The sequence below is a fragment of the Neodiprion fabricii genome, chromosome 4 (assembly GCF_021155785.1).
Source record: "Neodiprion fabricii isolate iyNeoFabr1 chromosome 4, iyNeoFabr1.1, whole genome shotgun sequence".
Lineage (NCBI taxonomy): Eukaryota > Metazoa > Arthropoda > Insecta > Hymenoptera > Diprionidae > Neodiprion > Neodiprion fabricii.
The window spans coordinates 12177388-12201200 of NC_060242.1; the positions used below are offsets into that span (position 1 = coordinate 12177388).

The window sequence follows — 23813 nt, forward strand, 5'->3', positions numbered from 1 at the left end:
CCCCCGTTTTATCAGGATTTGTGCGGGCGATTTCTCCGCTTCTGACGTCACGAAATATATATAGGACATGCCAGGTCAGCAGCACCTTAACCCTTCAGGACATGGGTGTTTTGACTGCCATTATTTACTCTGGCCATGATGTATCGTGCCTACACGGCAGAGTTACTTGTATTGGGATACGCTTATGTGATCACGTGTGACACACACCTTCAAATCTGTTCAGAACTCGAAAACAATGGCTACCTGACATGCGCAGTACGGTAATTCGGAGAAACGCCGGGTCAACACGTGCTGGCACAACCAGTTGCTTGATACGCGTGAGCCAGACAGCACTCAGGCTCCTCTCCAATTTGATGAGCCTATAATTCGAATCTCTGATTTGAACTGACGCTAAGTCGTATTTGTCACTGTAACGGTCTTTTCGATCTCGCGGTTTGTGTAGACTGTGATTCACTCCAATTGCGGATCCCCTCGCAATTAACGAAAAAGCTTCCGTTAACAATTTTCTTTTATGGTTTTTTATTATCTTCATTTTAAACGAAATTTCGGACGTTGGTATAATTCAAGGACATGTATTGATAAAATTAGAATCGAAGAAGAGACGCGAATAAATATCAACAAAAAGAATAAATAAATGTATAAATGAAATGGGGACGGTGGACATCTAGAACGACAACAATTTCATAAAAGTCATACTCATAAAAATTACAAATAAACTAGGACAGGTCAGAACGTAGATAAAACTTATCATTAGCGTTATTGGGGATATTCTTCAGATCCTTAATTCCATGTCCGGCCAGTTCGAATTCCCTCGTCCGTCATTCTTGGTGGGCTTTCCTCGATCGGGAATCCGAATGCGTTTACTGTTTCGTCGGTTGTCTTTCTTTTTTCGTGATGATTCTCTATTGCGAGTGCACTCTCTTGACGATCCCCTCATCCGTCGTCTCCCGCTTCCCGCTCGATCGATTCGAAACCGTACTCTCTCTTCCACTTCTCGATCGATTCTCTCTTTCGTCTCTCCCTGACACTTCTCGATCACCGCTTAGGTGAAAGCCCCCCTCCCTACGGACCTACCTATCCTGAGTTCCGTAGTCTCTCTGGCGGCTAAATTCAACTGTTACATCACGATGGTTGTGTTGATACATAACTGAGACAACGCCACTGCGGCATAAGAGCGTCGACACTCGTCGTCACTCCATGACATAGCGCCTCTCGGCCATCAAATAGCGCCTCTCGGCCATTAAAATAGCGCCTCTCGGCCGTTCCATCTCTCTCTTGTATTCCCACTGGGGAATTGATTATCGCCTCGATAATTATCGTATAACTAGCTTCCACGCTAGCACCTTGTAAGGCGGTTGAGCTCACCCCTATTGTGTCTTCACTCGAAGCGTCACAATTCTCTCTCTAGATACATCCAGTGCACACATCCACTCGTAAATCTAACATTCATTCACATACATTGTACACGATTTCGAGGAGGTTTTTACTCAGTTCCTGCTGAGGTTTTCCTCCTCTGGGGTAATAAATCATCCTTGATTGACCCCCAAACCGAGTGGATTTATTTAAAATACCTAACCTTGCCCATATCAATAATTGTTATAAGTATTAATTTCAAGATGAAAGGGAAGTACGGGAATTAATCCTGGTGGTCAATTTCCGACAAAACACATGAGAAAAACTCTCATGGCTTCTGCGCATGCGCTCAGTATATTTTAAATACAGCTTTCTTAAGAAAATATCATTTATTTATAATTTTCAATGTTTTTTAAGGTAAAATAATTGTTCAAATTTATTATTAAAGTAATGTCAATTAAATATTCACAATGCAAAATAACTTAGATCTAAGTACTCATAAATGTATTTGTCAGGGTTATATATAAAACAAAAATATTGACTTACGTTTATTTAACACCTTTAATAATATTCATTTAATGAATATCAACAATTAAATTATAAATTTTACATTTTTGAAAGCAGATAACACAGCACAACATTGCACAATTATTCTTTGGGTATATGTATCATGTAAACAAGTATGGCGGACGCATACTACGGAACGACCCGAACTAGGCCGAAAAGAAACGAAAGCTAAAATCTCTCACCCTTTAATACTCTGTCCATGAGAAAAAATCTCATGTTCTCCAAACAATTATTTTTTTTCGCAATTTTGGTTTAAAAAAAAAAGCAGTTTTTAGTGAATGTGTATCTAGAAAACTAAATTATAGGAAGATACAAAAATTTTCAAGTAGTCTTTCCATTCGAATTTTAAAAGATATTTGAGATCTACGTTGAGCATGAGAGAAAATCTCATAACCCATGTCCTGAAGGGTTAAGATTGCATACGATAAATTATGCTTCAATTTGATAAATATCATAATAACTTTGTTGCGAAGATGCATACTTTCGGACTAGTACTTAGGAAAGCCGATTTTAAAAATATCGAGGATGGTATTAAATATCAAAGTTCACAATGCCGGTTAATGTATTGAGTTCCTTCTCAGTTTTTATTACATCACAATGATCAATCAGCAAATCAACACTTCTAATTTGAACACCAATATCAATGAATTTTTGTTTAGTCGTTTCAACATTTTCCACTGACAAAATTGCCACTGTTATGAGCTGGGTTGGCTGAAGACCAAACCACTCGATACGTATAACGCTTAGTTGAGACTAAATTTTCCGGATATATTATTTGAATTTGTTGACACCGTTGCCCCCTTAATTAAACTGGCCTTTGATGTAAAAAAAATGGTCACTTACCTTTGCTGTTAGCAGTTGATTTTCGGGCTCTGTGGGGCGGCTCTGCGTGGTCGGCGAGGAGGTATACGGTATTAAATGACTGGTTTACACTCGATATGGGTTTAATTACAATTATACGTTTATTCGAAAAAATGAGGTTAGTTATGTACTATGGTAGAAAGGAAGTTTGTGTTTTGGTAAAATAACGCGGAGTTCGCTCAGCGCTTGACGTGATTGGATTTTTGTGATAAAAAACTGAGAGAAAGACTTCTTCTTAAAAGCTGACTGACTACTGATCGACTACTGTTTTTTAAAAGATTCGGGTGGTCTTGTCTGAACTACTTCCTGATTGGTTACCAGTATCCTTAAGGGATGCTGGACCAATCAGGAGGGCCTGATAAAATTTTGAGTTTTTCTATTCGTCAAGACTACCCCCGCCCATCGGGTACGGTGTAGCATGAGAATTTATCATTAACTATCTCGCCTTTACCACACGTGCGGGTAGGAATTTCCGTTTTATGTTTGTATATAATAAAGATATCCTTATTTTAATGTTCGGGCCAATATTGCCCAAACAGACACTTGAGATAGACCCATACGGATCTATCCGTTGCACGTGTTCATTTCCAGAAGTTATAAAAAGGTGATAAAGAGAGCCGTATGCATGCAATGCATACGGAGACGCAAAAATAAAAGTAAAAGATAAAAATATAAAATATAAATGTATTAAATTAAGAGGTAATAAAAAAGATAAAACTAGTGGGTAGGGGCAGAGGAGATCGAGGATGTAACACCACAACAGATCTATTATCATTTTCTTCTGAAGTGATAAGACTCGTTACAGTGTGATCCAAAGGATCTGAATTTTTTTGACCATCAAAATCACAAGCCGACGGAGTAGTAGTTGAACTTGTTGATGAACCCAGTTTTTTATTATTAGTAGCTTCATTGCCTGAAATGATGGTATTTTTGTTTTTATCTCTGTTAATTCTTCTTCTCTCTCTGTCATTATTTATTTTGTTACTGGATCCTGGTTTTGTATCATTACAAGGCAGATTACAAGAAGGCACTGCGTTTTTTTTTAACATCTTTTGCCTTTTGACCCAGAGTCTGCGTAGAAAACAAATTTTCTTAGTTAAATTCAGAATAAAAAAAAAATCAGCTAAAAAGTAAATATAATTACCTGGTGAGAAATAATCCGATTTTTCAAAGTGAAAGGAACTAACTTGCATATTTTCTGTAATATTTTTTCCTATTTTTAACACTTTGCCACATTTTTCGACAGTCAATTTTCCCATCCACTCCGAAAGCATTAGTAATTTTCACAACAATTTCATTTTGTTTTGGAAAATAATGAAATCTCACATCTAAATTCCTGCAAGCTTTACTGCTACACCCATATACATTTCAAAATATACTTATAAAATATACTTATACTTTTGTTTTGTTTTGGAGAAAATCGAACGCCCAACAAATTCTCGACGCATTCCATCATTGAATAATATTTTTTTTATTAAGAAAATTTTTTAAAAAATAGATATAATTGCAAAAACAATATTTATTTTTTACAACAGCTTAAACAGTGAGAAAATACCCTTATGCCAGCTGACCCGGTTTGAGTAGTTTCAATTTGAGCCACCAGATGGCAATACCAGTACTTACCATTTACCAATTGAATTGATAGTCATTTTTTGCTCTTCTAAGGTCGACCGTCATCTCTGTGGTTTCTGTAGATTGCATATGACAACACACTGTTCTATCTCTTCGCTTTTTTGTAGAGCGCATTTCGTTTATTCATCCGTTCTTTAAGATGGTCAGAGAGCCACGGCGAAAGTGGCTTCGTGACCTTGAAAATCCAAAGGGATGCATGAATATCGACAGAAGAATTAATAGAGTTTGTAAACGAAGTTTCGTAAGTGTCTATATCTGCAGCTGAGGTATCGGAACGGCTAATGTTAATTTGATTTGCACAATGAAGCGACGTTGGCGAGTTTATATACGATTGGTCATCAAATCGGGACAGATAGCGTATCATAATTGATTGCGGCCGAGTTTCGGAACAATCAGACACATATGATAATACAAGTAAGTCATGACTATTGACAAACGGAGCATCAGACTCACTAAAAGAAACAATCTTGTCAGGATTATCAACAATAAATTACGGGTCATTCCATGTCAATTCAACGACGTTGCGAGGGTGACCCTCTCAGATTTTTATGATTTTTTAATATATTTGTATGATTTTTTAATATGTTTTCTTTTATAGAGAAAGAAGTCCTCAGCTACATTTTTAGCTCTTTATCTCTTCCCATTCCGGAGTTGTCGATTTCTGAAGAAATTAACGAAAAAAATTCATGTTTCTGACAACAATTGAAATAACTTTATCTTTATTTATAAGATAGGATCCCCATGGGCAAACGATCTAATGTTGTGTACAAAATACCTTGCAATGATTGCAACCAAGTTTATATCGGACAAACTGGCCGCCATCTAAACACTAGAATCGAAGAACATCAACGCAATGTACATGAGATTGAAGAACGTCACACTGCTCTAACAAAACATATGACCAATAAACAACATACTGTTAGCTACGACAATACAAACATCCTCTGTGAAGAACCTAATTATTATAAAAGGCTATTATTAGAAATGTGCAATATTGTAGGACACACTAATTCCGTTAACCTTAGACAATATGTTGAACATCTAAGTAATATTTACAAACCGCTAATCTCCGCCCACACACCACATATTGTTTAACCTTAACTAGACACATAAAATTATTGTCCCCATGGCACAGTTTTTTTACATGATTTTTTTGTTTTTTGTATATATGTTTATATTTGGTTCACCTTCACTCTGGATCATATTTGTTTCTCCCATCCGTCGTTATTCACCAGTTGACCCGATCGGTTTAACAAAAGATTTTTGTTAGACGTGGAGAACATAGTCATAAAGATCCTAGCTCCACTTTCTTGGACATTGTGTAAACTAATTTTACTGCTAAAAAAACCTTCTGTAAAACATTTTAATACGTTGACATGTAGACTGTGAAGATACGTAGTTTTACAATCTTTTTAATTAATGACCTCCAACTTGTAACTCCTACACGTTAAACAACCAGAGGAGCCGACAATGACTACCGTTACTCACAGAACATTGTCTCCACAAATTGTAATTCATGAATTCGACAGTATCTTAGTCCGCTTACTATAAAAAGGTAAATAACTCTCTAAGTCTATCTTTTTTTCGAATAATCAAAATGTACTCACTAACCTATAATATATAATAGCCCCAAGAGTATTACATCTACAGTATTTAATGTCTGCTTGTACTTTTCTTATAAAAAATTTATGTTGTTCTTGACAGTTAAATAAATAAATCGTTCTGAGGAGGGCCCATATCCGGGCCGAAAAGTTAACAGAAAATACGTTTACATAATTGACCGATCACCAAGATTCAATAATAGATTATATACGAGGTCGAGAATTCCTACCCTTCATATCGAAATAACTTTGTCAAATACAAACATTTTTTAGTATTTTATGGTGCTCTTTCTGAAAAAAAATACGGAAATTGAAAAAATATTTTATCGATGTTTTTTTGGCCATTTTTGATCGAAAAATTGGATTTTCGTTCAATGGGACACTTGATTTTATCCAAAAAAATTACCAAATTTTACGTTGAAACACAAAATTTTTGAGCCATAATAGAAGATGGGCTTCCAATAACTTCTAGCGAAAATAATTTGAAAACAAATTTTTTTTCGGTAATTTTGATTTATATAGAAGTTGAATTTTTGTCTAAAATTGACTATGAAGCGATGGAAAGAAAATTGTTAGATCTTTTTAGTAGTGCAAAACCAATACCTAACACACAACAAATTTATTCTGATGTACCAAATACCGATAACACAATCAGTGTCACAAGATTTTCTGGATCAACAGAATCAACAACGCACAAAGTAATAAAAATGATCATAAATGGAAAAACAAGACCGTCAATGCAGTAAATTAAATAAAATGTAAGAATAATGTATCTTTAGACTATAAAAATAAGCTACGTGATCTAAGAAGGAAAATAAATTAAAATTACCGAAAAAAAATTTGTTTTCAAATTTATTTTCACTAGAAGTTATTGACAGCCCATTTTCTATTATAGCTCGGAAATTTTGTTTTTTAACGCTGAGTTTGGTTCATTTTTTTGGATAAAACAAACATGTCACATTGAACGAACATCCAATTTTTTGATTAAAAATGGCCAAAAAAGCATCGACAAATTTTTTTTTTTCAATTGTTATATTTTTTTTCAGAAAGAGCATCAAAAAATACTGGAAAATTTTTGTACTCAATTAGGTTATTTCAATTGTTGTCAGAAACATGAATATTTTTTGTTAATTTCTTCAAAATCGCCGACTGCGGAATGGGAAGAGATAAAGAGCTAAAAATTTAGCTCAGGACGTTTTTCTATATGTATAAAAATAAATTGAAAAATCATAAAAATCTAAGAGGGTCACCGTCGGAACGTCGTCGAATTGACATGGAATGACCCAAATACATCTAACCACGAATTAGACATGGCCGTGTGGTACGTTGCAGGCGACTCAACAAGACGAAAAGCCGAAGAGAAAACCAAGTCGGTAAGGCACCGGTGCTTCGTGATTATTTGACGGTAAGATGCAATGTAAGTCCCCAGCAATAATGAGATTTCTATAAGCATACGCAAACTGATGAAATATAGCAGAAAATTCTTGTAAACGGAAGCCCTTAGGTCGTCTATAGATAGAAGCGAATGAAAGAAAATCTGACCGATCTTGATTAATATCGACGATTAAGAACTCAGGAGAGTTCGTGAACTCACTGTGTGACGAAGTGGGAATAGAGAGAGAGAAAGAAGGGACTTGACGCTTTTCATGACGTCACGAAAATTGAAAAATAGAAACGATGTAAATACGGGGGTTCCCCGACCGCACACGTTTTTATGTAAATGTATATATAGGGTGTCCCACAGGTTTTGAAGATTTTTTTAAGCATCCCCCCCCCCAAATCAATTTCAAGTGATTGTAAAATAATTGCCTAATTTTTCGGATTTTTGTCTCAACTCTAATCTGTCCGGCGTGCCGAGAACAGCGTGGATTTCCACGTTTAAAATACACGTTATTTGGACACGCTTGCAGTATATACGAGTATTATACTATAACAGTAATTGTGTTAAAAAAAATTTGTAACTGCGACGTTTCAGTGGTTGCTTCGAGGATTATTGTTACTATGCGAGAAAAAATTCACATCATCATACCATACAATCTCGACGAATTTACACTTCCTTTAAATGCAAAAGAGTCAGATTTCGAGGGTGTGCAAATCGTCGCAATTGCATCGTATGATGATATGAATGCTTTCTCAGATAGTTGCGCTAATAACCACTAAAACCTTACAGTTACAAAATTTTTTGTACATTCGTACTTTGATAATAAAACATATACTGAGAATAAGTATGAAATATATGTATTTCAAAGGCGAAATCCACCCTGTTGATAGCACGAGTTAGGGTTGAGACAAGAATCCGAAAAAATTAGGCAATTGTTTTTTAATGATTTGAAATTGATATAGGGAAGGGGGGGGGGGGGGGTACCTAAGAAAAGTCGTCCACACCTCAAATATAAACACAGTATAGCAAGAGACCGTTCCAGATAAACATCAGCCTCGAGCTGTAACCCAAGAAGAGAAAGAGAGACACAAAGCTATACATACTTACGTTTCTGGCCTGAGCTATGTTTGATTATATCGGAACTATTGAGAGAATGGTCGAAGCGACTCGGAACTTACTCCGAAACACCGCACGTCTTGGGGTCAGAAATCCGCTGCCGCTATCTTGTCGCCGCGCGCCGTACCCCTGGCACCGTCCAAGTACCGCACGCGCCCGCTAGGGGCGCGCGTCTCTCGCAACTCCAGCGACGCCGGCCAGGTGTATATCCCACTGCACCGACCGGCGGACGGCGAGTTGCGGAAGGACATTTCGTACTCCGGATCGCGGGAAATTTTGCACTATGCTGCTCGTAGAGAATTGAGTAACGAAGTCGTGTGATATCGTGACCGTCACTAACCGTCTAAGAGATTCCGACGTTATATATATGTAGAATGTGAGGATAAACATACGGTCTGAATCACACCGGCACATAAAAAAAGGAGAGTTCTCTGTACTACTCTGTACAGATCAATCGGAAGTATGTTCTAAACGGAAGTACGCCCGACGATTTTCTTGAGATATACCGCGTATTAAATAATTGTAAAGTATGTGATACGGTTAAAATTTTCCGACGAATCGGTCAACGCTATTTGTTTCGTAGAATTACTTTCGCACTGCGAGAAGGAAGAAAATTTTGAGAAAAGAAACTCAATTTCTGAAACATGTCGAAAACATCTTAAAATGATCCTAAAAGTGTTTCTTTACTCAACTAAAGGCATTTTTGGCTAATATTTTTATTTTAAATCAAACGGGTTAATCAGCTTGATCGACGGTAAACCTTACGAAAAATTGCGTGACCTGCAATCGTACGCTCGCCAAATTCTTAAAAGGATACCCTGATCTATTTGAACGTTGACGTATATATCTTCAAATATTGAAGTCCAGGTGTCTCAAACGTTGAAAAAGACTCAACAGCCCCATTCTATACGCGATAACAAATGGCAGGACTCTACGAAGCCGCGATAGTAAATTCGTCGATTTCATTCCATGTCTTTATTTTTGCGTCAAATGAAAGTGTATTGGAGTGTTTTTATTCAGAATTGTCTGTACAATAAGGCTGTTAAGCCCTTTTTCGCGTTTAAAATACATGGACTTGGATATTTGGAGAGATACACGTCAACTTTGAAATCGACCAGAACACCCCCTTAACCTTGCATTGAATTGGGTAGAAAAGCACACTCTTTACCTTTGACAGCAGCCCCTTCCCACCGTAGAAAAGAAGGCCAATTATTAATAACGTCGAATTAAAGCCCACCGAACAACACATCCGAACCTCGGTGCGACCGACTTCCGGGGGTGGTGGACAACCCCCGGGGCGATACGGCAATGACGTCACGAAGACACAACTTCGAAGCGTTCAGCCGAGAAAGTCACTCGCTTAGTCACTCACTTACTTGCTTGGAGTTCGGTTTATGAATGAAGAGAGACGGGGACGCCCGGCGTCGGCGCCGTTCGGCATCGCCGACCTTCTTCCACTACTGTGTTTCCACACGTACCTCACATACTGGATCCGGTTACGAGGCGTGTGTAAACAGAACATGTCGGGTAAAACAAGTACAGCTGATGTTTACGTTGTTAAAGGTATATGTATAATATAAATATGTATATATAGTATACATATTAGGGGGGGATGATCTCGAGCCGTCGATTTTCAAACTCTCCAACTTTCGCTGGCGTCTACTCTCTACGTATCCCTGATATTATAATAGGTATTGTCATTCGCTTTTTTGGTTTTTTATCGTTCGATCGGTCAATTTAATTGAGCTCGCGGAAGGAATTTCAACGATTTATTCTTACCGCTTCACAGCAAAGGTTCAAATGATTTTATTTAATTTATTTTTTTTTCTTATTCTTGGATCTGTAGGTATCATATATTATATTTCAAAATGTACGAAAGGCGCTTCAAAACTTGTGTGAAATCTATGAATTGAAGTAAACATTTTTGGAGAGGACTGGCTCAGCCAGAAAATCATGCGGGATCGGTTATCGGATGTTGACGCTACGGAACAACTCTACTCGAGAGCCCTGAGGAATGCTCTTGGAGGAAGGCGGTCCTGGAGGCATTTGATCGTTAGCCAGGACACGAGACGGATCAAACCAAAACCTCAATATTCTCTACAATTTTAATTCTGTTAAATAAAGTTCCTGTTAAAATAAAGTACCTTCTACGGAATCTTTTAACAATATTCGATAAAATCAAAAAACGACGAGACTGTGGACTAAAATTATTTCGCTAGAATTGAACATTTTTTGGCATAATTGAACAGCTTTGTCGGATTGATTTGTAAAAAATTGATACGTAATAAAAAAGGTTGCATAGTAAAAATTTATCGAAGCAAGTTTTGAAAAACTTTTGAACAAACGCGTCTGAAAAACTGGTTTTCAGTTTGTTAGACAGAAATTTTTAGTTATTATTGCCACGGACTAGTATTGTTTTTCGAGGTGTGAGAGGAAAATAGCCTTAATTAAAAATTAAAATTGGACTGAAAACTTCGTGCTTCAAAATTCGAGTAATCCGATTTCATTCAAGTTAATATGCAACTTTGCGTAAGATCCAATGATTCTCTATGGTAGAAGATTTCGGCACGTATCGATAATCAGCCTGAATATAAATGCCGATAAGAAATGATGTATAAAAAATTTTTAATGTTGTTTGTTAATGTAACGATGTTTAAAGCTATCGCGTCTAGGTGAGGCACGCACTGAGAAAAATTTTAGTAAAATAAATATTGTTCAAACGACGGTTGAAATAGTTGTAGACTCGCAAGAGAAAGTGGTGCAGGTAGTTATTTAGCATGATCGTAGTAATCGGTATTACATTTTCTGGTTAACGCGACATTAAATTTGTTTGTTTACAAGTTGAGGACTCCGCAGCAGGTATAACCTGTACAGCCGTAAACTTATTTTGACGCAAGCTTGACTGGAATAAATTTTCCGCAACGCTTGACAAGAGTTTCCCGGAATTGGCGCGGATCCCCGGGATAATCAGGGATCAAAACTAGATTGCAAGCTCTAACTGGGTTTTGTTTTTACGCTCGAGCTGCAGACCCGGTTGCGCAACGTAGGTCGACCTCTACCCAAGCACCTAGACCGTACATATGTATATACGTAGTTGGTCTTCAGGGGTGGGAGATAAGGTTCGACGCCCTTTAATAAGCCGGGAGTCTGAAGTTGTTAATTTTTTTTCTCACTTTGTCGGATGCTGGAAACTGTCAAATTTATTGAAGGAAATATTAAGCCCTTGGGAGTACACGAAAGGAGAGCGAGATGCAAACATCGTGCAGCCTGAGAGATAAGCGAATAGCATGCGGGGGTTGAGGAAAGAGCAGGAAACCGAAAACAGAGTTTATATGAGCTTGCGGACACCTGATATTGATGTTTTCCACTTGGAGGACATTCGCTGTCGTCCTGCGGCAGTTTCCTTCGCGTATTTTCCACGGATATTGATGACACGAGGTAATCCAACTCATCGCCGAAACGGATGCAAAACTTTCGCGACACTTACTCGGTGGTTCGTCCATTTTATTTTATTTTTTATTTTATTTATTTTAATAGACCCAACAGCCTATTGGCCAATAACAGGGTTACTGATTGCTACATTTACAGTATATAGTAAATGTAGAGATTTTATCTAGGGACGAGAGACAGTCCAGGAAGTCGGAGAGGATTGAGGCATGTAAATCAGGCGGGATGTAGACTGCTATAATATGTAAAACTTTACCAAGGCCAACAGTTATGCCTGCAATATCTATTTGCGGAAATTGAACTGTAATGTCTTCAAGATTTGATAACTTTATATCTGGCATATTTCGGTATGATATCAATGCCCCTCCCCCAGTCTTTCTGTAAGTCTCTCGCCTATCACATCTATATACAGAAAAAATATTGTTATCAAGTACCTCTGATGAATAAATTTGGTGGTTGAACCATGTTTCAGTAAATGTGAAGATTCCATTTATAATATATTTATGATCATTCGGTTGTACGTGAAACTTTTTTTCACTGAATCCACCCGGAGGGGCAATCAATTTTAAAAATAATTTACCAGCCAGAAAAAATACAAAGCTTCGCTTCACCTTCGAGTTTATGAATTCGGCTCAAGTATCTGTAAATTTAGTTGCAGGTTTCAAGTGAAAAGCTCCTGTTTACGATTTCAATCCATTTTCTTTGGATTTTTGAGGTAAGGACCGCGGTATTTATCAATTTACTGATATAATAATCATTCGACGGATAGAACCAACCTGTAAAAAAATTAGAAAAAAATTGTTGGTCCCCAAGTGTACAATTTCCTCAATTACATAGGCTGTAGTTATTTGAATTCACTCAGAATCAACACAGCAATTCTCCGCTGCCATTGTTGGTTAATTAGCGGAGCTTCTCGCCCCTTGATGACGGTAACCAATGCATCACTGCGTGTATAACTTTGTGTATCAAACACAATTCGTGTAACACTACCTTTGTGGATGCGTAAAATATAAATTGACGGCGCCAGGCCAAAGTCCCTGTAAATGCAAAATTCCTGGCCGTAGTTTGATTTTGTGTTGCTGCGCAAATATAATGAAAATATGCAGCCCGCAACATTAATTTACGATGAAACGTCACGCCAGGGTTAATTACTACTTCCGTCACGCTTTTGCGGCGTATTATTACGGAAGTAATTACTTTTTAAACAATCCGGATTGCAATACAATTTCGGGGTCAATTTATTTTATTTTTACTCGGATAGTTTCTCTTCGCGCATATTAGAATAGAACTCTGAATCAAAGAAAAAGCAGAAATTATTATGATTACAGCATGTTGTGTTTTTAACATTTATAAATCAAAAGATGGAAAGTGTAAAATCGCAATTGTTGTATCACTGATCGGTGAGAATGACGATTGATTTATTCATCGAGCGGTGACGTTTACGTATAAAAATGAATCCTGACACGGCCGGGTCTTCAACTTATTACCGCAAGAATTGCTCGTTAAACTTTATTCGTTATTTTGATCGAACGGAACCCGATTTAATTAATTAAATGCTAATTAAAAGCCTTCGTCTCGTAAAAGGATAATGGATTATGAATATTCTCATTTTATCCTCTTTTGTAGGCTCTGAGCAACGCGAATTAGCTGCGGAACTATTTACGATTCGACAGCAATAAATTCGATATTAATCGTACCAACCGATCTGAAATTTAATTCGGTTGGGAAGGGTGGAATTCCTGAAATATCACACAAAAAAGGTACAAAAATTGCAAGTACAGTATAAATTTATTCATGGCAGTATACATCAAATAGAAGGTAAATTTGATTGTCAAACAAATCCTATAGTTAGGTGATACATATATGACGAATGATACATAAGATGAAATAATAATACATGAAACAAATTATCGTACAGTTATTATGCGTATTTAATTTATTCGAGGAAATTTTGCATCGAAAATTGTTTTCGCAAACTAAAAACTAATTTCGAGCAAAAGTTTTTGAATAAATATTCGGTCGTTCGATTATTCGCCGTCGTTTGTCTCGATTAAAGTCTCACAAAGTGACCGACCGCTAAGTAAGTACCCGTACACACATTATCCTTGAATAAATATTTTACCCAAGCCAAAAACCACTGGATTGCATTCAAAAATTATTAAAAGCAATTGATCGGCATTTTCTGAACTTATTTGTTACATGATTTTTCACTCGATTAAAGAGAATCTGCAAAATCACCAGCAAATACAAGCAATTCGTGACCTACTCAAAGTAATTTCGATAAATTTACGCAAGGAAGAATCTGTCTAAATCGTCTGGGATGCGCTCATCGGACTTTCAACGAATAAAACCAATTGTGTTGATTGCTTATTCGGATTCCGTATTATAGATCGATTATATGATTTAAGACTTGTGTAATTCAGTCTCAAAAATTTTGCTATGCAAAAATGCTATACTCTGATTTTGTCGTAAAATAATCCTTTATAATACTTTTAAAATTATTATATCCGCGGAGTTAAAAAACAAATAAATAAAAGCGAAAGATCACCGTAATTATAAGAAAAAGCTTAGCTGCTTCTAGTGAAAATCATACACTTGAGTGAAATCGAACGAATCCATTAAATTTTCAGCACCTCTATTTTGAATCGATCTTGAACGAAGCATCGTAATTTAATCATTTACTTATAACCCCGGCATCTTGTATTCTTATACGTTAACAAGGCTCTACGACAGTTTATAAATGAAATACTACCTGCTTCGCAACTAGATGTACATCGAAATTACGAATGACGAACGAGCGGCCGCATCGTTGGAGCTGCAGCTAACATATTTCTCCTCGATTTCCTCTTGTTTCGAAATCTCAGATGGATTCCCTGGAAGTTTCTCCATGCTGGAACGAGGGCCGGCACACCTCGGCTTGATCGTCGCGTAATGAGGAACCTCCTCGACGAGAGAACCCTAAAAACCGGAAAATGCCCCTCGAACAGGAGGAGCAGCGTGCTTCCCGTCGATCGAAACCGACTCGTCAGAGACGGTGGGCTCAGACTGCGGTCTGGCCATTGGGACGTCGTAGATCGGCTCCTCCTGTCGGTTCCTCATCTCGACGGTTCCGCCACTGAACCGATCGCAGTGACGATATTCCTTGTGAAGCCACGGGTCGGATCGAGCGAGAGGGTGCTTCGGAATCTTGGCGAATTGTTTACCGAACCGGCGAACCCTTCTGGCGACAAGGCCCTTCTCCTGGTTGGATTCGTCGCTGATCGAATAGCTCGATACATAGCCCGAGTCCAAGCGATATCTTTCAGAGACGATCGGTTCCGCGTCGACGAACCGCAGCTTCGGCCGCGAGGACGCGCCGGGCTTTTCGATTTTCACCGGTGAAGTCTTGGCGAATGTCGAGAACGAGCAGTCAAAGTGGGCCGATTCGAAAACCTCGGTGTCCTGCTTCGTCATCGTCTCGGTAAAGGGAACGAGGGTCGAGGCCTCCGATGACGTCGAGCTGGACTCCTCATCCTCGTGTCCCGAAGTCTGAATCTCCTCGACGAGGTTGTCTTGAGACGCGAAGACGACCGTTTTTGCGGTGGTCCGTTCCTCGGGGCTTCTTCCGGTCAGCATGGCCAAAAGTTTCTTGAACGATTTTTTACGAGGAAGCGTCTTGCCTGTTATCGGTATCCAGTCCACCGGCGTCTCGTCTATCTTAATTGGTTTTTTTAAGAAAGCCCCTACGATCTTCGGCTCCGTTTTTAACACCACCGCGGACTGAGTCGGTTTCTCCGCGAGCGATTCGTCGGAGGGATCGTCCTCCGGGGTTTTGCTGGTCTTTCGCTTCCGGATTGTTCCGGTACTATCGTAGGCCATTACCGGTCCATCGTCGTACACGCTGGACGATTCGTTGGGTTCATTGCAGTTCAAGCTCTGAATTCGGTCAAATGCAAGAACGAGCCGCTTTACAAAGCTCATCGACTTCTTCACCGGCGATTTTGTTGACGATTTGCCATTCTGGCCAACTTCTTTTACCCCGTCCTCGACCTCCCGACTCGTCGACGCCTTGGCAAGATCCACGTTCGCTTCCGGCTCACGATGACGATGGTGCTTCATCGCCTTACCGAACAACGACCCGCTCGACGAATATCGTCCAGCTTGATCTTCTTTCTTCGGGAGATCCGAAGATCCATCAGGTCCGGTCTCGAGTATCGTCGGCTTCCCATCATTATCGCCGGTATTTGTGTTCTGCCGAACCTGCGAAACAGTGAAATTTCGAATTAAGACAGGAACAACTTGAAACGAAGAACAGGAGAGTTGAGATCCAACGTCACCGTGATTAGCGATGCGTTAATAAATGTAAAAAAAAAACCAGAAGCAATAATTACAAATTCCTTGCCACAGAATACTTTTAATTTGATTGTGAATTTAGAATTTGCGAAATGAGATACAAGTTTACTTACTTTGCCGGAGCCCCTACTTTTCACGTGATGAAGAAAAGACGTCATTTTCTGATTTAAACGCGGGAGTAATTCGAGAGTAAGAACTAAGTTTGCAATAGGTTCGAAAAAATTCAAACTGTATCTTGCTTTAAGCTTTATTTTACTTTCAACTTTTCGCGAGTAATTGAACACTCAAAATCAGCACTCGGATTCGGTTCTCTCAAACACGTCTTACTCGATGGAGTTCACTTCGGCAAGTGATCCAGGTTAGCAAATGCAGGTGCATTTAATAGTCAGGACTTGCAGGGGGAGTGGGGGGGTCGGTACTCAAAATTTGGCAAGTCTTGGACGCCGGCCAATAGAATTTGACCGTTCCACGTGGGCGTTTCGCTTTTAGAAAAGGGCGCATTTCCCACTAGTTTACCTTTTTCTAGCCAGGTTCGTTTCGGAACGAGCTGTAACGCTTGGTGTTCATTATGGAGAATCGTAGGTACGGCGATCGAAACAGCTGTTGATTTATACCGAAACCGTTACAATTTATATCAAGAAGAGAAAGAAGTAGGAATAAATGACGGAGAAAACCAAATTTCAGATCGATTGGAGGTATGTTCTAAACGGAAGTACACCCAGGGAATTCTGGAAAACCTGGAAAACCTGGAAATGTCATGGAATTCTGCAATTCCCGCATAGTCAGGGAATCGTTTACTATATACTTTTTTCATACAAATACGTCCCAAAGTTTTTTTAAGCTTTAGATAAATTAGATCAAATACCAATTTTCTTACCATCACCGCAAGGTTCGCTTCAAACTTTGATTATTCCTGAATATTACATTACAAACGACTGCGCATCGGTCAGCTGTGACAGTGTAACTGAAGTTACAGTTCGTACTTTCGTTTAAAAAAAAAAAGAAGAAATTGTATGGAAAATACGAATATGTTTTAACGAATGTATTCAAATGTTCCAGGGAAAATGATAAGATTCTTGTCTGGAAAACCTGGAAAAGTCGAGGAATATCGTAATGGATATTCACTGGCCACGCCGCAGCTTAGTCAGACTGAGTAAAGTACGATCGTACACTCTTGGATATAGTGGTGAAATGGTTTACATGAATTCCAAGTATGACTCGTCGAGTCAATACATTGCTGGACCTTATTCGGGCCTTTTAGTCTAGTCAACAAGATCCATTTTTAGAAAATTTTCACAGAGCTCACCGAAAATTATAATTTTGGTGTCATTCGATTCGTATTGACGTCTAGAAACTTTTTGAGAAAATTGAAATGGCGCTGATAAAAATTGCAAAAGTTATAAACAATATAGTGAAAAAAAAAAAATTGCTTTCGTTTTTTTGAAAAATCTCAAAAACTATAAAAGATTTTCAAAATTTGAAAAAAGATCCTTAAAGAGGAGGATATTTCCTGAAAAAAAGTCCACACTCCCGGAACTGTATCTCCAATATTAATAATTTTTACAGAGCCCTAAAGTTAGTACTAAAACGGGCAGTCTGGCGTTCACGCGCGCCGCGTCATTCAGGCACGGTAAACAAAAAAATTATTTAAAGATATTAAATATGAATATTAAGGAATGAAAAAATTTACATACCTTAAGAATAGGTTGATAAATAATAATCCGCGCAAAAAAAAATTTTATTTGCATTTTTTTCATATTTTATCCATTAGTTGACTAACAAAATTTTTGAACTGGAAAGTTAACATAAAAACCTTCGTAATTGTTAAACTAAAGAGCTCAATTTTTTTTTGCTTTGTACGGTTATTCTAAAGAGGTGAAAAAATAGATTTCCGTTGGAAAAATTAAAAAATTTTAATTTTCCACTTAATTATCAACAATCTACTGCACTGAAAAATTAATAATAGCAATAAAGCGTTTGTAAATTTTTTTTTTTCCAAAAATTTCAATTACTTCGTTTTTAAATCATTAAGCGCCACCTGACATTATTTTTTTTTAATTTTATACTCCCATTGTTCAAAAAATTGTTATAAACAAATGCATTATTTTGGAGATAATTAAAAAAATTTTTTTTTTATTCGAAGCATTAAAAAATATTATGATTTTTAAAGAAAAAACCATTTTTTAAAAAAATGTTTTTATTGGTTAAAAAGCATTTGTTAATTAACTATTTTTTTTTTGTAATTCATTATTAATATTAAGGAATCGTTTTTTTTTTTAAATCATTACTTCTGTTGTTCTTTTATATCCTGCAAAAAAACAATTTTTTATTCACATTTAATTTGTTTATTTGATAAATAATTTGTTACAAACAAATGAAATTTTTATTTTTTATTTTTTTTTCGTAACTTCAAATTAAAATAAAAACAACTACGTATCGCATGTTTTATGAAAAATTTTTTTTCTATTTTTCAGAAAATTTTTAATATTTTACTATTCGTAAGTTCCATATTTTCTTTCAGCTTACGATCACTATTATTTAAATAACTTTTAAACTATTACAGATACGAGAAAAATACTTCAAGTCATTTTTAACCATTTTAAAGTAATTAACGATATGGACCGACAGTCGAAGCTCTAACTCAATTATTTATTTACTTTTTTCTTATTATTTAATAAAAATTCGAAAGAAAACATTTTTTTGACTTAAAAATCTATCTGTTTGTAATGATTTTTGGTTATTTTTGCATTGAAATTTACTTGATCTTAAAGTAATTTTGAATACAGTTGGGTTTGCCCATTTTCAAACGCTTTAAAAGGTTTATGCTGTCATTAATTGATTGCTGAGTTCTTCGGTTCTCATTAAGACCCCGTTAAGGTGTAAATTGCATTAATATCTGCAGTGACTATCGTCTTACATTGTAAGATAATGTTTATGTCTCTTCAAAGTTGTATTCAGTTTGTATTGAAAAAGTTTATTGTGACGTGGAAGAAACATCAGCTATAAGATTTTAGAGGCCCAGTCCCCCTTCTTTCGACCCTTACCTAGAAATCACTGCAATGTAAGATTGTTATTCAGTATACAATCGACAGTCTATCTGTGTCTGATGTTTTACTTTGCTTTCTGTGAGTTATATTGTGAAATTGTTTTCGATTGAAATGGATACGTCTCAAAATTGTTTTATTTGTGGAAAGTTGTTGTCCACATTGGAAACACAACAAATTAAACTCAAAGCAATTAAAAAATTATCTGAATACAGTAAAGTATTGAAAGATAATAAGCATACTTTGTTAACAAATAAAACAGAATTAAATGTTCATAAAAGATGCCGGGACGGTTACACTTACTCTGCGAAAACAAATACAGGAGGACCTTCAACCTATCGCTCTTTTAAACGTGGTACTATCGAGTTTGACTTCAAAAAGTGTTGTTTATTTTGTGAAAACCCGTGGCAGAATAAAAAAAAAGAAGTTAAGTTTTTGGTAAAATCTGATAAATTAAAAGCAAAACTAATAGAAGGTGCCAAGCAGCGGAATGATGATTTTGGTGAAAAAATAAAAAATCGTGTCTCACAAGTTGAATCGCTAGTTGATCTCGGAGCTCGTTATCATAAAAATTGTTATGATAATTTCTGGTATAAACTAAAAAGTAGCTCTACAGGTAGTAACGAAAAATTACAAGATTCTTTCAACTCGGTTTATAAAGTTATCGAAAATAGTATTGACTGTCAGTTTACCCTTGCCCAATTACTGCAAGTTATGGACTACAAGCCTACGGAAAAGACATTGTTAAACCACCTGCAAGATAGATATGGAGATAATATAGTTATTTACAGTTTACCTGGTGAAGAAACTATTATTTGCTATTGCGGGATGAATAATAAAACTTTGCCGGACTCGTGGTATATGCATCGCGAAGCCGAACAAGATGCTGAAAATATCCGTGTTATTAAAACAGCAGCGGAAATTGTACGAAAACAGATAAAAGGCACTAAATATCTAAATAAAAGCTATCCCTCCTCCGTAAATTTTTTGCATCTTGTTACTGAGGACATTCCTAAGTATTTAAAAGTTTTTTTGGATGAACTTTTATTGTATGACGCTAATATAAAACAAAAAAAAAATATCGCTAAGGCTATAAGAAAGTCAAAAGGATCTCGTGAAAGTTTGACTACCGATGATGGTTTACAAGAAGATGGTTCTTCTGTGAATACGACTTTTACTGAAGGATCAACTTATAGCTTCCCTGAAAATTATCAAAATATAGTGAAAGATGTGAGCATTAAAATTGACCAGATAGGTTCATCAATTGTGCAAGTTCTTCGGCCAAAATCTTTTTTGTCTCCTCTTCACTTAGCTACCGGAATATACTTGAATCGGAAATGTGGATCTAAAACTATTATAAATATTTTGGCAAAGTTGGGTGTATGTGCATCGTACTTTAGTGTCGCTCTGCATGAAATATCTGCAATTAAATCTAATGTAATTAAAATAGAACCCGAAGCTTATGTCCAATACGTATTTGACAACGCAGATCATAATCCATCAACATTAGACGGGAAGAATAGCTTTCATTGCATGGGTGGTATTTGTTGCGTTAATCCTTCGACTGCGTTAACAACTACTGGAGATGTCCCGAAATTGGCTCGGTTACCAACTGCAGTACAAATATCCGAAGAAGGAAAAATAAATATTGAGGATTTGCCAACAAATCAATTTTCCCTGGATTCAATCATTTTTATTGATATAAATAGCTTAAAATTCGGTAATTTTTCTTGTAAAATCCCTGTCACCTATTCTACCCACATCTGGGCAAGTTATTTAAAAGTAGCAAATTTACCGGAAATCAGAGGTTTTATGGAATTAATATCATCATCAATGCCTTACAAGAAGTCTCGCATACAATATTTACCTTTTATTGAAGAGAATCCGTCGGACTTGCGAACTGTGTACACATCATTATTGTATGCTTCTAAACATGCTCGTCAAGTAAGACAAAAAACAATTTTCGTAACTTTCGACCACCCCTTATACATGAAAGCTTTACAAATTCTTACTAACTGTCCAAATAAAGAGCTTGATAACGTAATAGCACGTATCGGTGGCTTCCATCTGTTGATGTCCTATTTTAAAGCCATTGGGACAATCATGGAAGGCTCAGGGTTAAGAGAGTTATGGGACACAGTATACGCTACAAACTCTTTGGACAAGATGCTACAATGTACTTCCTTTGCTCGAGCCTTGAGAGCTCATATTACAACTTCTCATGTAATTGGTGAGTTAATTGCTGAATTTGCAGAATCTGCAGAGAATATTGAAAGTCATGACACAATACCAGGAATCAAGAGACAAGTACAAGAGTCAGATATGGAAGCACCACCAAAAACAGATGAAATTTTAACCTCTATAAATTACAAAAAAACAAAGATCCAAAAAATGCTAAATGAATTTTCAAAAAATCCTCCGACTTTGAATGATATAAATGAAAATGAAGATTTGATTGCTATGGGTAACCTTTTTGCGAGTGGTGTTGAAGTATTGAAGAAACGTGGACCTACAGCCGAACTATGGCTTCAGTACTTTAATCTCATTTATCTTGCGGTACGATACATTGAAGCAGAAAGGCTTGGCAACTGGAATCTCCATTTATATTGTGTCCAGCAAATGTTACCGGTGTACCATGCGGCTGGCCATCGCAACTACGTTAAAGCCATTCAAATTTATTTGCAACAGATGAGCACATTAAAAGATATCATGGATCCAACTGAGTATAAGTTATTTACAGAAGACGGCAATTTTACAGTAATAAGATCAGACAAAGCTTGGGCTGGAATTTGGACGGATATGACAATAGAGCAAATGTTAATGCGTACCATCCATACTGGAGCTCAAGGCTTATCATATGGCCGCGGTATGTCGCCGAGTGTAATGACACGATTTTTGGAAGGCATGCCTTATGCGATAGAAATAATGAATCAGTTGGAAGAGTATGTTGATATAAAATGGACATCGTGCGATCAGCACGTTGATATTACACCAGCTCGTCGAGATCGGGATGCCAGCGAGCGTCAAGTATTCAAATCGTGGTTGCAAATGCATAATCCATTCATACGTTCGTCAAAATTGCAAAGCTTGTCAACCGGTTTAGTAGGGGATGCAAACACTGACTGTCATCAAGCAGTATCGAAAGGGTTGACGAGTATGGCAAGTATGACAGGATTTAATGCAGAAAATTTCAAATATTCCAAATCTAATGCTGTGCAAACTTTAATTTCTACTGTACCAACTGTTGAATTGGATGGAGAAAAAAAAACAATCAATACAACTCTTTTGTTTCAACGAATCGCAGCTGTGATGATGAACGATTCAACGATCATTCAAACAGCTCTTCAATTTGAACTGGCTCCATTCCCAATGACTTTATTTGACGACAAAGGTATAATGCGTGAATCAAAAAAATCTGAGTTGTATGATAATTTGAATGCCTCCCCATTCCATTCATCAGAATTAGCTGGTTCCTTGTTTGTTGTGGACGGAGGATTTCTACTTCATAAAGTGCCGTGGAAAGAAAATAAAACGTTCTCTGAAATAATTGCTGATTACAAAAGTTACATTTGTAATCATTATTCTCCAACAACTTCAATTATTTTCGATGGCTACGATGATGAATTTCGAAGTGTAAAGTCATATGAAAGATATAGGAGAATCTCTAAAAAAATTGCTCCTGAAATTACGTTCGAACTGGAAATGAAGTTGAAGGAAAAGAAAGATTTGTTTTTATCAAATATTAAAAACAAGTCTCGTTTTATAACAAAGTTAAAAACTGTTCTTATTGCAGACACTGTTTTGAGTATAAAACAAGCTAAAGAAGATGCTGACACGCTGATAGTAAAAACAGCAATAAATCTTGCGCGAGAAAATCCGGACAAAAAAGTCGTTATAATTGGTACAGACATCGATCTCGTTGCGTTGATGATTGCATTGACACCGGATGATTTAAATATAACTGCATGGAAACCGCGTGCTTCAGTTAAACTACCTGATAAAATTTATCACAGCCAAGAGAACAAACATTTAAAAAATATAATTTTATTCATCCATGCATTTACAGGGTGCGATACAGTGAGCGCGATTTACGGAAAAGGGAAGAAGAAACTATTAGACATCATTCTCAAAAATAATAATCTGATGCAATATGTTGAAGTATTTTATAATCCACATGCTTCTGCAGCAGATATAGAATTAGCCGGAGAGAAAATGATGTTGTCACTGTATGGCGAGTTAAATACTAACAAAACTACGAGTCAATTCCGTGTTACAAAATTTATGAACATGATCAGCAAGTCAGAGAGTGCCATAAACCTAGCAACTCTACCACCAACATCAGCTGCTTCACGTCTTCACGCCTTCAGAACTTATTATCAAGTTCAGTTTTGGCTTGGTGATCATGTGAATCCGGAAAATTGGGGCTGGATTCAAACTGAGACTATGTATGTGCCTATTAGAACTACAGATAAATTAGCT

At 36.9% G+C, this 23813-nt stretch overlaps 1 long non-coding RNA gene across 1 annotated transcript; it reads right to left on the minus strand.

Moving 5' to 3' along the window:
- Positions 1-942: 942 nt before the first annotated feature.
- LOC124181635 lies at positions 943-23438 on the minus strand. The gene is made up of 3 exons (XR_006870520.1): positions 23427-23438; positions 14977-14979; positions 943-1114 (listed from the first exon to the last, which is right to left on the minus strand). It is a non-coding gene; the product is annotated as an uncharacterized LOC124181635 (long non-coding RNA).
- Between the last annotated feature and the right edge of the window lie 375 nt (positions 23439-23813).